Raw genomic sequence first — 12,596 nt, 5'->3', positions numbered from 1 at the left:
TTCCTAATTTCTAACTCGTTTCCGAAACAGAAAAATAAAAGCTAATAAAAGGAAAGTAAATCAAAATATTAATATAGGCTATTATATACCAAAAAAATCAGAAAAATATCCTCTACCCGAATAACATTTTTCCAAAGCAAAAATAAAAACTTTAAAAAAATGTTTATTTCAGAAATTCCTCAAAATGCTTTATTTTGTTTTTGCAAATATTTTTGCAAATGAACTTTGTATTTTCTTGGCTCAAATATTTCAGAAGTGCCCGTACTTTGGAGGGTCATTTTCCTGTGCTCCTTAGAATGTATTTCCCGGCATTTCTTGCACGGAGAAAACGAATGGAAATGCAAAAGAATTCATTGCAAATATCTCCGTTCAAATTCTTTATAGTTGAAGAAGTCATGTCATCTTCTCTCTTTGCTTTTAAAAGTTTGAATTTGAATTCACCGGAGAAGGGGAAAGTCATTTTATTCCCTCTCATTCAAAAGTTTCAAAAAGTTTCAAATTTCACACAAGTTCCAATCACTCGGCAAACAAACAAACAATCAATCTAATAATTATATTAACATTCCAAAATTTATAATTTTGGGATGTTACAAACTACCACACTTAAAATGAATCTCGTCCTCGAGATTCGAAGAGGCTAGAAAGAAAGGTTAGGGTTCGGGGGTCTTCTAACAATCCAATCTCCGGCAAGGTGGGATGCTACCACACTTAAAATGAGAGATACTGGTCCCTCAAAATGCTTTATCGATCCTCTGGGGTTTTTGGCAACTGACATCGCACAGTCTTCATATTAAATCCTTTGGTGATGCTCTCCCGTTGATTTAAGCTTCTTCCATCACTGGGTCTTCTTAACTCACAGTCTCGTGATCAACTCTAATTAACCTATCGATGATTCTCATGGTGGTCTACCATTTGTGGTTATCCTGCAGAGAGAGGGGTCTTGGTTTCATCCTCACCGTAAAATTTCCTACACGTGACAATAGGTGCCATGTACATGGGCTTTCCTTGTACCATTCTAAGGCTTAAACAAAAGCTTCAAAGAGCGTCTTCTCTCTCTATGGGTAAGTCTCTGAGATTTACCATTCCGAATAGCAAGATAAATGATAAGAGTAAGTCGTCATGGTGATCAATCCATTCCGCACCCAAATCATTTCTCTGTATAAGGTTTAGCGAATCTCGCATTCTAACACTTGGGCATCCTCACAAGCGTTGCAGAATTTCTCTTGTCCACGGACGAAGTTCGGATAATCCATTGGTTCTGCAAGCTGAACGAAACATCTATCGTATCTTCACAACTCTCAGGTTTTCGTATGCTCCTAAGAAAACGTTTGCTGATCCATCACAGCTTCTTCCATAAATCATATTCATCTCATAATCAATCCTTTATTACATCCTTAATTTCTTATCAAAAACTCCAATTCAAAAGTACTCTATTACAAATGCTGCCATCCACATTGTTCGGTATGGTCAAGCATTACTGCCAACTTTATTCATCTGCCTCTCTTGGAGGTACTTAGTTCCACTCGAACTTTCCGAGGTTCTCCTTGAAATCATCCATCTTTTGCTTCATCATGGTGGTCATGAGCTTCATCTCCATCATCTCCGCATGTACTTCACTCAGGTATTCCTGGTACATTCCTACTCATTGGATCCTGTGGGTTTACCGATTACTACCACACTTAAATGAATTATACTCATGCCTGCATAGACCATATTTTCTCATATCCTCATAATGTTCAGAGATCTTTGTTCGATGAGAAACAACGAATACAGTTTCAAGATAGACAATCATGAGACAATAATTTCCATTTATTCATGATGTTATTACAATCTCTGGGACTTCTCTTACAAAAAAAATTCAACTCCATGATCTCATGAAAAACAAGGGTGCTTTAGATTACACTAATTGCCGCGGACAAAACTTAACTACTCCATTCTAGCTTTCTTCCTTTGTGGACAATCGCTGGCAAAATGTCCTGCTTCCTTGCAACAAAAACAAATGATTTCTGACAAGTCTCGAGGCTTCTTAGCTTCTGCTTTTGCTCCTTGGATTCCCAGCTTCCTTCCTGAGCACATGTATTTGTGGTGGCCAAATTTCATACACTTGTAACATCTGACATGACTCAGGTCTTTGTATGCAGAGATTTGGTTCTTCCGAGGGTACTTTTTCTTCTTTCCAGACTCCTTTATTTTGGCCAGTTCTTCTATTTCAATTGGATCAAACTCCACTTCTTCCGTCGGGAAGTTTCCCAGATACTCTTGGCTTCTCTTCGTGCAGTCCTCTGAATAATGTCCTTCTTTTCCACATGAGTAGCATGCATTGGAGAAAAATCTGGTCAGACCTCGTCCATCAGGGTCTTCAATATTTTCGTTCATCACCGGTTCTTCTAGAATCTTCTTCTTGAGGGTTTCCTTCACTGCATCTTTCTGCTGCTTGACAACTTGTTGCATCTTGGGGTAAATGTGACACTGAGCTGGGTAGTGGGTTGTTCCTTCACAAAGGAAACAAGTCACCTGACTACTTGGGCACTCCTCAGCTGGGTGATTTTCTTCACAGTGAGTGTATCCATCCTTGTGTTCTTCCTGGGTGTGTCCTATTTCTCCACAGATCTTGCATGCACAAGTCTTCTCCTTCGTATTATCATAGCACTTCCGAATGAGACGGGATCTTAACAGAGTCTTCTTGAATTCGTCCCATGTTTTTGTTCCACTAAATCCTTGTATGGCACGATGCATTTTCCACCAGATTGCAGCACTTTGGGTAAAGTACTGGAGAGCATGTTCCACTTCATACTTCCTTGAGATCAAGTTACTCCCGAAGTGGTTCTCCATGTTCTGAATCCATATCTCAGCTTCCAGCTGGGTCATCGGTCCAGAGACTACAAGTCCAGCTTCATACTCCATCTGGTAGGGTTGAGGTTTTGGGGATGAGACGGGTAAGAGAGGGAGGGAGATACACACAATACAACAATATTTTTTTGAGATAGGTTTTATTTGTGGCCGTCGGAAAACACACACCAATGACGGCTCACAAATCATCGTAACTATCATGGGTATATAACAGGGGTTTGGACTTCTAATGGCCATATAATCATTCGAACACTTCAGGGTCTTTGAGCTCTTCGGGTCTTGAGAGTCTACTGTTGGTGTAGCTTCAATTCTTCAAAAGCGTGGTAAAATCCTCTTTACTTTGAAGTAGAACTTCGTTGATTCTTCATGAGGTCCAAGGGGTAAGGGGATTGTCTAACTATTGGAGGTGAGAGGGAACAGTCGATGAAATCAGAAGAGATGAGAAGTAAAAGGTGTTCTTGAAAAATAGAAATTTTGAGAGATCCTATCCTAAGAAATTTCCAGTTTCTAGGGTCACGTCCTACAGTCAACATGTGCTCTGATACGATTTCTGTAGCGACCCGACTCAAGACGAGTCAAGCCTCTGTTTTTCTGTGCCATCCTTGGATCAGTATGCTGGCACACACAGTACATCAGTGTATATATCAAAGTGCAATCACATGTAAATAGCGTAAAACTGATATATACCTTAAATATCTCAGCGGAAGCAGTCAACGGAGTGGAGTCCCAATAAACACCAACGGCAAGTTGAGTGTAGACCGTAACCCTGAATCGTACTCTTACTCGTCGAAGAAAAATATCTGCAACATAAGACGTTGCAGCCGTGTAGGTCAGCATATTGAATATGCCGGCAAGTCACATAAGAGAGGGGTGAAAAGTAATCATCTATACTATATGCATATATGGCAGGTGGGGCTATAAGTTTTTAGCGAAAAGCAAGTTTTCTCCTACATCAAGAGGGGGCTAAAAGCAAAATGTTACTACAAAAGTTGGTTGTTAACGAGATGGTTCCGCCAACCAGTTCTCATACCCGAGTTGTCAATAATTACCCTCATCAAATATATATATAATGGTGTTGAGAAATCCAGATAACTTCAGTTCCTTTGGCTCAAGTTGTCCATGATCGTGGACACGGCTAATCGATTAGGTTTGAGTACTCTGCAGAGTTTTGCACACGTTCCCCACAAGATTTGATCGCCTCCGTGTATGTCCTCGCACTTCAGGGCGTTTGAAGACCGGATGATCAAAACATGGTCTTTCAACGGGTCCCTCTGAATCCCTGTCGGTGCCCATCCATTCCTACCGTTCGTCTACATCTGCTAGCACCGCCTGTCCAGAGTCGCCGCGTTGTCCAACCAAGCCAGAGCCCATAATGACTTGTGGTTGTGCAGGTAAGCCTTGGGTCTTGAAAATATCCGTCCATCTCTTTGAGCCTGGGTGAAGCTTTCCGGAGGATGACATGGCCTCTCCAGCAGCCCGGGCATCCACTGTGTTCTCCAGGGAGCCGATCCACCATCCTTCACCCAGAGTTGCATTGCGTCCGAGGTCTTGAAAATCTTGTCTTAGCCGGTCTTGATTATTATATCAACCTTGCATCACTCGTGATATACACTCAACCGATAACCCGTCTACTCAAGCATAGCATTAAGAAATTGTCGTCCCGGGGCCAAGTATCGGGGTTGTTGTGTGCCTACCACAGGATACTACAACTTATACTAAAGTTTCCAAGTACCTAGGCAGCATGCAATTGGGCATAGGATGGTAGAACTACGATGCAAAAAACATAGGTGATAGTATGATCAAAGTGACTTGCCTGTGATGTTGACGAAGAAGAATTTCTCGAGAAAATAACTTGATAGACTACTCGTCACTCTCCGATGAAATCTATATAACAAACATATCATTCACATAAGCACTCATACTAGCAATCATTCTAGCAATCAAAACAAAAGAGAGAGCAAATAAGAAACCGAAAGATACTTCAAATAAGACTAGGGAGTCTTCTACTACGTCAAACACTAAATAGTTTTGTCTAACAGAAAATAATAACAAGGAACTAAGATATAAGTTTAACTAAGATAAAATAAAGTATTTTTCACAAAACTTTTTGAAAGTATTCCCAAACGGGATTTGAAACAATGCGGAAACCAATTGCAAGTTACTAAGGAACTAGGATTGATTTCGTGAAAACAAATAAAACTAAAATAAAAACTTGTTGCAAAACTACTGTTTATCTAACAGAAACAAAACATAATATTTCTGAAATAATAAATAAAAATATTTTAAAACAAAGCTAGAAAAGGAATTAGCCAAAATCCTAAAAGAGGTGAAACAAAAATTGTTTCACATGACACAGTGAGCTAATATACTCAAACAAATCTGACATTTCTACCACTGATACATAAGATCACTAGTGATCAGTACCAAAAGGAATCAAATTAAAAGCTATTTTTAAACTCCTGGAATAGGCAAAACAAGGTTTAAACTAAATCTGATCTAACTTATATTTGAAAATTTCAAACATAGACAAATTATATGTTTTTAACAACTACAGAAAATTTGAAGTCTATTGGAACAAGAATCAATGTCATTGGACTTCGGGATCAAAAGTTGTGGCCAAACCAAAACAGAAACTTTCTGTTTTTGCAAACAGGCAGAAAAATATAAAGCTAACTAGTACTAGAAGGAGGGTACACGTGGCAAGTTGCTATAGGCCGAGGGAGGCGTTTGTTGCAAAGCTTTGAGCAAACGGCCTAGCTCTAGTAAGACTTGCTGGCTAACTTATTAAGTGAAAATAAACCGCTGGTTTTCTGAGCTAAACCAAACAGGTACTTTAGGATCTAATCTATACCACTGAATAGAGATCTAAGGGCTACAAACAAGAGAAGAGAAATAACAGAGAGGTGGGGGGAGTACCGTGGCTGGGAGGAGTAGCTCCGGCGAGGGGCGTCGCCGGCGAGGGGGGAGGGGGCTCCAGGGCGTTGGAGAGGAGTCGGGGCGGCGGCGGTGGTGCTCCTCCTCCGAGGGGAAACGGCGGCGGGGCGAAGAGGGGCCTGGGGCGCTGCTCCAGGAGGGGGTAGACGTGGCAGCAGCTCGGGCTCCGGCGGGGCGACGGGGCGGCGCTGCGGTGGCGTGGAGCTTCGGGTGGTCGGGGAAACGGGGTGAGGCAGCGGCGGTGGAGCCTCTGGTGGCGTCGGTAAGGAGAGTGGGGGCGGCGGGGCTGGTAGAGGAGCTCGGGGGCGGTGGCGGTCCTCGGCTCCGGCGAGTGGTGTGCGCAAGGCGGCGGTGAGGGGTGGGGGGGCTGGGAACGGGGGCGGCCGGGGCTGAGGGAGTATATATAGGCCTGGGGAGGAGAGGGCCGAGGGAAGGGGAGAGGAAGATCCCGGGGATCGCGGGGTACTGGGGGGCTCGCGCTCGTTCTTAGGAAGGGGAGAGGCGACGGGAGGAAGGAGGAGATCGAGGGGAGGGGAGAAATCGGTCGGTGGGTCTCTCTGGGCAGTGAGAGAGAGGCGGGGCGGTTGGGAAGGGCGGCCGGCATTTAAGTATTTGATCCGTGGGGCTGTGAGATCTCGGCCCATGGCCTAAACTGCACTCCGGCGGCGGCTTAAAAGGAAAAAAACCTTTCCTAATTTCTAACTCTTTTCCGAAACAGAAAAATAAAAGCTAATAAAAGGAAAGTAAATCAAAATATTAGTATAGGCTATTAGATACCAAAATATCAGAAAAATATCCTCTACCCGAATAACATTTTTCCAAAGCAAAAATAAAAACTTTAAAAAAATGTTTTTTTCAGAAATTCCTCAAAATGCTTTATTTTGTTTTTGCAAATATTTTTGCAAATGAACTTTGTATTTTCTTGGCTCAAATATTTCAGAAGTGCCCGTGCTTTGGAGGGTCATTTTCCTCCGCTCTTTAGAATGTATTTCCCGGCATTTCTTGCACGGAGAAAACGAATGGAAATGCAAAAGAATTCAATGCAAATATCTCCGTTCAAATTCTTTATAGTTGAACAAGTCATGTCATCTTCTCTCTTTGCTTTTAAAAGTTTGAATTTGAATTCACCGGAGAAGGGGAAAGTCATTTTATTCCCTCTCATTCAAAACTTTCGAAAAGTTTCAAATTTCAGACAAGTATCAATCACTCAGCAAACAAACAAACAATCAATCTAATAATTATATTAACATTCCAAAATTTATAATTTTGGGATGTTACAGGTAGTGAGCATACACCTAGTGATAATGCTCCACCAGACAATAATAAAGAACCGAATAATGATGTAGAAATAAAAACTGAAGTAGATCTTTATGACACACCTTCTAAAAATAAAATATATGATAATACAAACCTTGTTGCTAGGAAACATGGTAAAGAAAGAGAGCTATGGGTCTAGGAACCCATGCCATTTCCTAACAAAGTTGTGAAATATAGAGATGAAGAGGCTTTTAATTGCTTTGTTGAAATGCTTTGGCCTTTGTATCTGAGAACACCTCTTAGTGAAATTATAAATATGCCTCCATATGCTAAATATAAGAAAGATATTGTCACTAATAAAAGTAAAATACCAGAGTATAAAATCTCCACTATGTTTTCAACATATTCATTTGAAGGTGAAGTACCCCAGAAGCTAGGAGATCAAGCAATACCTACTATACCGTGCTCTATCAAAAACAATTATGTTAGAGCTGCTTTGTGTGATTTAGGAGCTGGTGTTAGTGTTATGCGTATCTCTTTGTAAAAAAGTCTTGATTTGAATAAGTTGACACCTACTCAAATCTCTTTGTAAATGGCCAATAAATCAACTACTTTACCAATCGGTATTTCTCAAGGTGGTCCCGTTGTTGTTGCTAATGTTAATATCTTAAAGAATTTTTTTGTTCTTAATACCCCGAGGACGACAACATGTCGACTATCCTTGGTAGACTATTTTTGAATACTGAGGGGTTATTATTGATTGCAACAAAAGCAAGGTTACCATTCATGTCAACAATAAAGATAATAGGGTATATTTTTTGAAGAAATAAAACAAAGCAAATAGTATCAATTCTATTCAAAACATTTTGACAATCACTATTTCAGGTTTTTAATTCCCACTTACGGTACGTGAAAACATATACCAAACCCTTATTGTTGGGACAATGCATATTTCGATTGAGGTAACTTAGTGTTATACGGAAGTTATTCGGTTTCATGTTACTCACAAATAGTTTGTTAATAAGAATTAATCGACCTTATTAATAGATTACTTTTGAGAGACATGAAGTCGACTGATTCTGTAAGCAGAACCTTTTATAATATTAGTTTACTCTATGTTATTTAAAGTTTAATAAAGTAAACTGCCATGATTATACTATATTAGGAATTATCCATGCAATAAAAATGACCCAACAATAAAAGTGCTAAGAATGTCGTAAAATTGTACCATGATTTTTATTGATTATTTAAGTACTTTTGGCTCTAGACACACCCGAGGGGGTGCATCTATTGTCCATGAGACAACAGGGCGCGCCTACCCACCTAAGCGTGCCATGATGTCTTGAGGGGATCACATGACCCCACTCACTTAGTTCACTTGCCCATTGCTTCTTCTTCCTCCAAAAAAATCGTGGTAGCTCTTGTTCTTGTGTTCTTGCCTCCAAAACTGAGATTTTTGATATCTTTGCTTGGAACTCTGTTTCTGAAACTATTTTGGGGAATTGTTCCTTGGTATGTAACTCCTCCATTGGTCAAATTAGTTTTTGTTTTAGTGGATTGTATTTTGATTATTTTTCTACTATTGGTGCCTCTAAAAATGAGTTGCATGTTGAATTTATTTGGTTCTAAGTAGTTTGAATGTTTCATATAGTCTCCAGACACTTGTAGGAGTTGTTGCTATCAGTTTTGGTAAGTTTCTTGTCTTTTTTTGTGATCCAAAAATTTCAAAAAAATTCTTAGAAGAACAGACTTGTTTAGGAGGAGGTACTCAGAGAGTTCCTCGACTCAGGAACCAGCACGATTGGCATATCACGAGCCACATGAAAGTTTGGTGTGAGGAACCAAGGTGAAATCGTCTCAGTGTTCGTGTGACACTTTCTTGACCCATACTCGCATTGAGGGAGAATTTGATCAATACATTCAAAATGTCGAGCTTCCCACCTTCGCCGCAGATAAGTGTAGCCAACATCACTATCTCACCAATACATTTACTATTTTTTTACATATCACTCTTCCACTTTTTGAGTTTTATTTAACCTCTATGAGAGATTTTATAGTATATATGTAGAGGAATTTTGTAATGCATGCAATATTCCATGTTCGGGCTTGCTTGCCGAACCTCAGAAATATGATTATAATGCATCCATGAGTTGTCTTTGCAGTGGGGAAGATATGTCTCTCATGCAAGCTAGGATTAGGAACAATTTCCTGCTACCAAGTCCTACGGTTATATCATTGGTAGACATTTAATAGGGAAACATGATTGTAGTGATCTTTGTGCTCTTGACTTGAGAGTCCTTCATTCTGCCATGTGTTGCGGCACACTTCTTAATATAGGGGAAATAGTTGCATGTTGCCTTAGAATAAATGCAGACAATGGTGATTTATATGGAGGAATTTACACCTCTCGGTTAGCTCCAGCTCTTGGAATTGCCATTAGACCAAATGAGCTTGTGCTTCCCGATTAGGATTTCAATTTTGAGGCTATGCATTGGCACAAGTATATCACTCAGGAAATGCATGCTTATGAATATAACTTGACTTTTTATTACCATGATATCTCTGTTATTTTGCATGCATCTGCTATTTTTGAGGTAATTACAATACTGCGGGAAGGTCCAAAGATGACTCATCAATGAGAGACCCTTCGACCAAACTGTGTGCTCTACATGAATCGCAAATAGGATAGTTCAAGGTCCATCGCCAATAGCACGAACTATGTGCGAGGCGGATCCATCAAATATGATTTTAAATATAGTTACGTGTTCAATCTATGGCGTACACTTGACCCAGACCAACTGTCTGTGATGAGCCAAAATAACACACACAATTAACTAAATGTATATGTGTGTGGTGTATGACATACATTTCACCCGGATAAACTATTTGCGCTGATCCAATAGAACACCAATGATTATCCACATGATTATGTAAGTGATAGATGACATACAGGTCACCCAGATGAAATATTTGTGATGACATAAAATAAGACAAACTATTACCCAGATCAAGATGTGTGCGATAGACGGCAAACATGTTGCCAAGATGAACTGTTTATGATGATCCATTTTTGACACAAACGGTTGCACCAGAAATTTATGGCAAGGAAAACAAAGAAAAACACAAGACGTGCGTAAAAAAATTGAGAGGAGACAGGCCATAGAATGGAAGAAGTAGAGATACATGACTCCAAAATACATGAAGAAATTTGCTTTGAATCCTCGATGCCCAAGACATCCAATTATGGAAGGACAAATTGTTGATCCCACTAGCATCATCAATGGAGAGGAATTTCCTGCATAATGGGCTAAACATCACGCAAAGCTGCAAAAGATGAAGTGAGGAAATTCAACCTGGAAATTGTTGTTGCAGCTCCTGCTGCCACTTCCTGTGCTATTGAAGCTTCTAGAAGTGAAGCAGCTCCAAAGCGAGCTCTGGTGAAGAAATTGGATGTGAAGACAAAATCTTAAACTTCAAAATCCTCACATCAAAGTCCTCAACCACCTCCAACAGTGGTTGCAACTTCCGTAGTGAGTCTCGCAAACTCCTCAACTCTAGTGCAACTGGATACAAGTCAGTGAACAATGGGAACTGCAATTCCCTCGTGTCCTTCTCCATCTGGCTCTGCACTCACCTCTTCAAGTGTAACCATGAAGAAAAAAAAGACTCCAGGATGAGTAAAAAACCAAGACCTAAAAAGGTGGTATTCAACATTCCCTCGGGACATGAGGATGAGGAAAGTGATGATGAAGAACTTGCTCAAATGATCAGAAAGAAACAAGAGAGGGTTGCTCAGGCCAAAGGCACAAAGATTCCTCTCGTGCTGCATCACAGGGTGGTTCTAGACTTGATCGACACCTAGTATAAAAATCCTCAAATTCCAACTGATGATTTGCAGCTTCCACCTAGACCAATCCATGTGATAATGACATTTATTTCTCAAGAGGAATTGAAGGTTGAGAAGGCCAAGAGAACCAGAAAGGAATAGACTCAAAAGGAAAGGTTTCTGCACAACAACCTCCTCTCTTTGTCTCCTGAACAACTCATTTACATTGAGACTAAGATCGAAAACCTCAGTAAATAATACAGTTGCTATCATGCTGACTGGAAAGGTGCCAAGGTCAGATTCATCAACATGGCGACCAAGGCCATCTCAGATCACAATGCAAGGGTTGTTGCACCAATGCAACCACAAATTCCTCATGCTAGCTCCTCCACTCATCCTGGTGAAGAAATAGTCAGGTCTGCGGAAGAAATTCAAGCGCCTAAAGCAAAGTTGTCAGAATCGTGACTCAAGTCTTAGAATCTTACGATCTTACGATCCAAACTAGCCCCTCTGATTCTACGATTTTGCTCACAGAACCTAAGGTTCTACAATCATTATAGATAAGATTCTACGATTCAAGATCCTAGCAACGGAGCTCCGATCCAATTCAGAATCACGATTCTCACAACTTTGGCCTAAAGAAATTGCACCTAAAGGACCCGCGAGGCCAGCTGAAGCAACTATTGTGCATGAAGAAACTGCTTGTGCTAGGACGATTTCATTAGTCGTGCATGAAGAATATGCACCAACCACAAAATCTTCAAGAGTGAAGAACTTGACACTTCGTTCTCCATCACAAGTGAAGAAAATCAAGGCTGCTGAAAAGGAAGCTGCTAAGAAGAAGAAAGCGTCACCTAGCACAGATTCCTCAGAAGCCAAATGCTTAAGGGCTTTGACAAATTCCTCAAGTGCACCAATTGATTCTACTCCTACTAGTACATTACCCTCTTATGATATGGTGTCATTCGGTGAAGAACATGTCATCCCTGAAGTGGATGAAGAAATTGAAGAAAATCGATTTGCTGCTTCCACAGAGCCGATTCATCAAGAAATTGAAGTGGATTCAAACACTTCAATCCCTTGAGCATCATCACCTCCACCTGAGTTTTCTGGAGAAGAGGCGGGTGTTGAAGAAATGGAAGAAGATGTGGATATTGGATGTCACACACCAGCCATCAGTGATGAATATTGGGAAGCAGCTCATGCCAGTTCGCCACTAGCCACACCACATCCTCAAAATCCTCAGTCTGCTGTTGTCAGTGAGGAAATTCATAATGGGTCTGATGACCGCCACACTCCCATGAAATCAACTCTAGAGGAAGTACTAGCTGCATTAGATGAATAAGCTATTGACCAAACTACTATTGAGGACATTGTTGCACGTGTCGTTGATGAATCTGCAAAGCATATTCCTTGGACTAAAGAAATTGTGGCTAAAGAAACTGCTCCTCATGTTGAGGTTACTGCTGATGATCCCCTTGTTAATCATCAGTGAGCAGTTGCTGTGGCTAAAGATCCTCAAATTGAAGAAGAGTCGAGAGGATTTATTGGGAGATACAAGCCAAATCTTCAACCCAAGCCTCTTCAACCATTCAGTGGTATGAATAGACCAAAATTGCTCAACGAGAACTTTTATGATGAGCATCATTTCTTCACGGGTGCAAATCCGTATGACTCTCCGAGGATAAGGCACAAGAGGTTCTGGACTGCCACTCAAATTCATCATGCA

This window comes from Hordeum vulgare, chromosome 3H (genome assembly GCF_904849725.1).
Source record: "Hordeum vulgare subsp. vulgare chromosome 3H, MorexV3_pseudomolecules_assembly, whole genome shotgun sequence".
Classification (NCBI taxonomy): Eukaryota; Viridiplantae; Streptophyta; class Magnoliopsida; order Poales; family Poaceae; genus Hordeum; species Hordeum vulgare.
Note: the sequence above shows the minus strand (reverse complement) of the source record.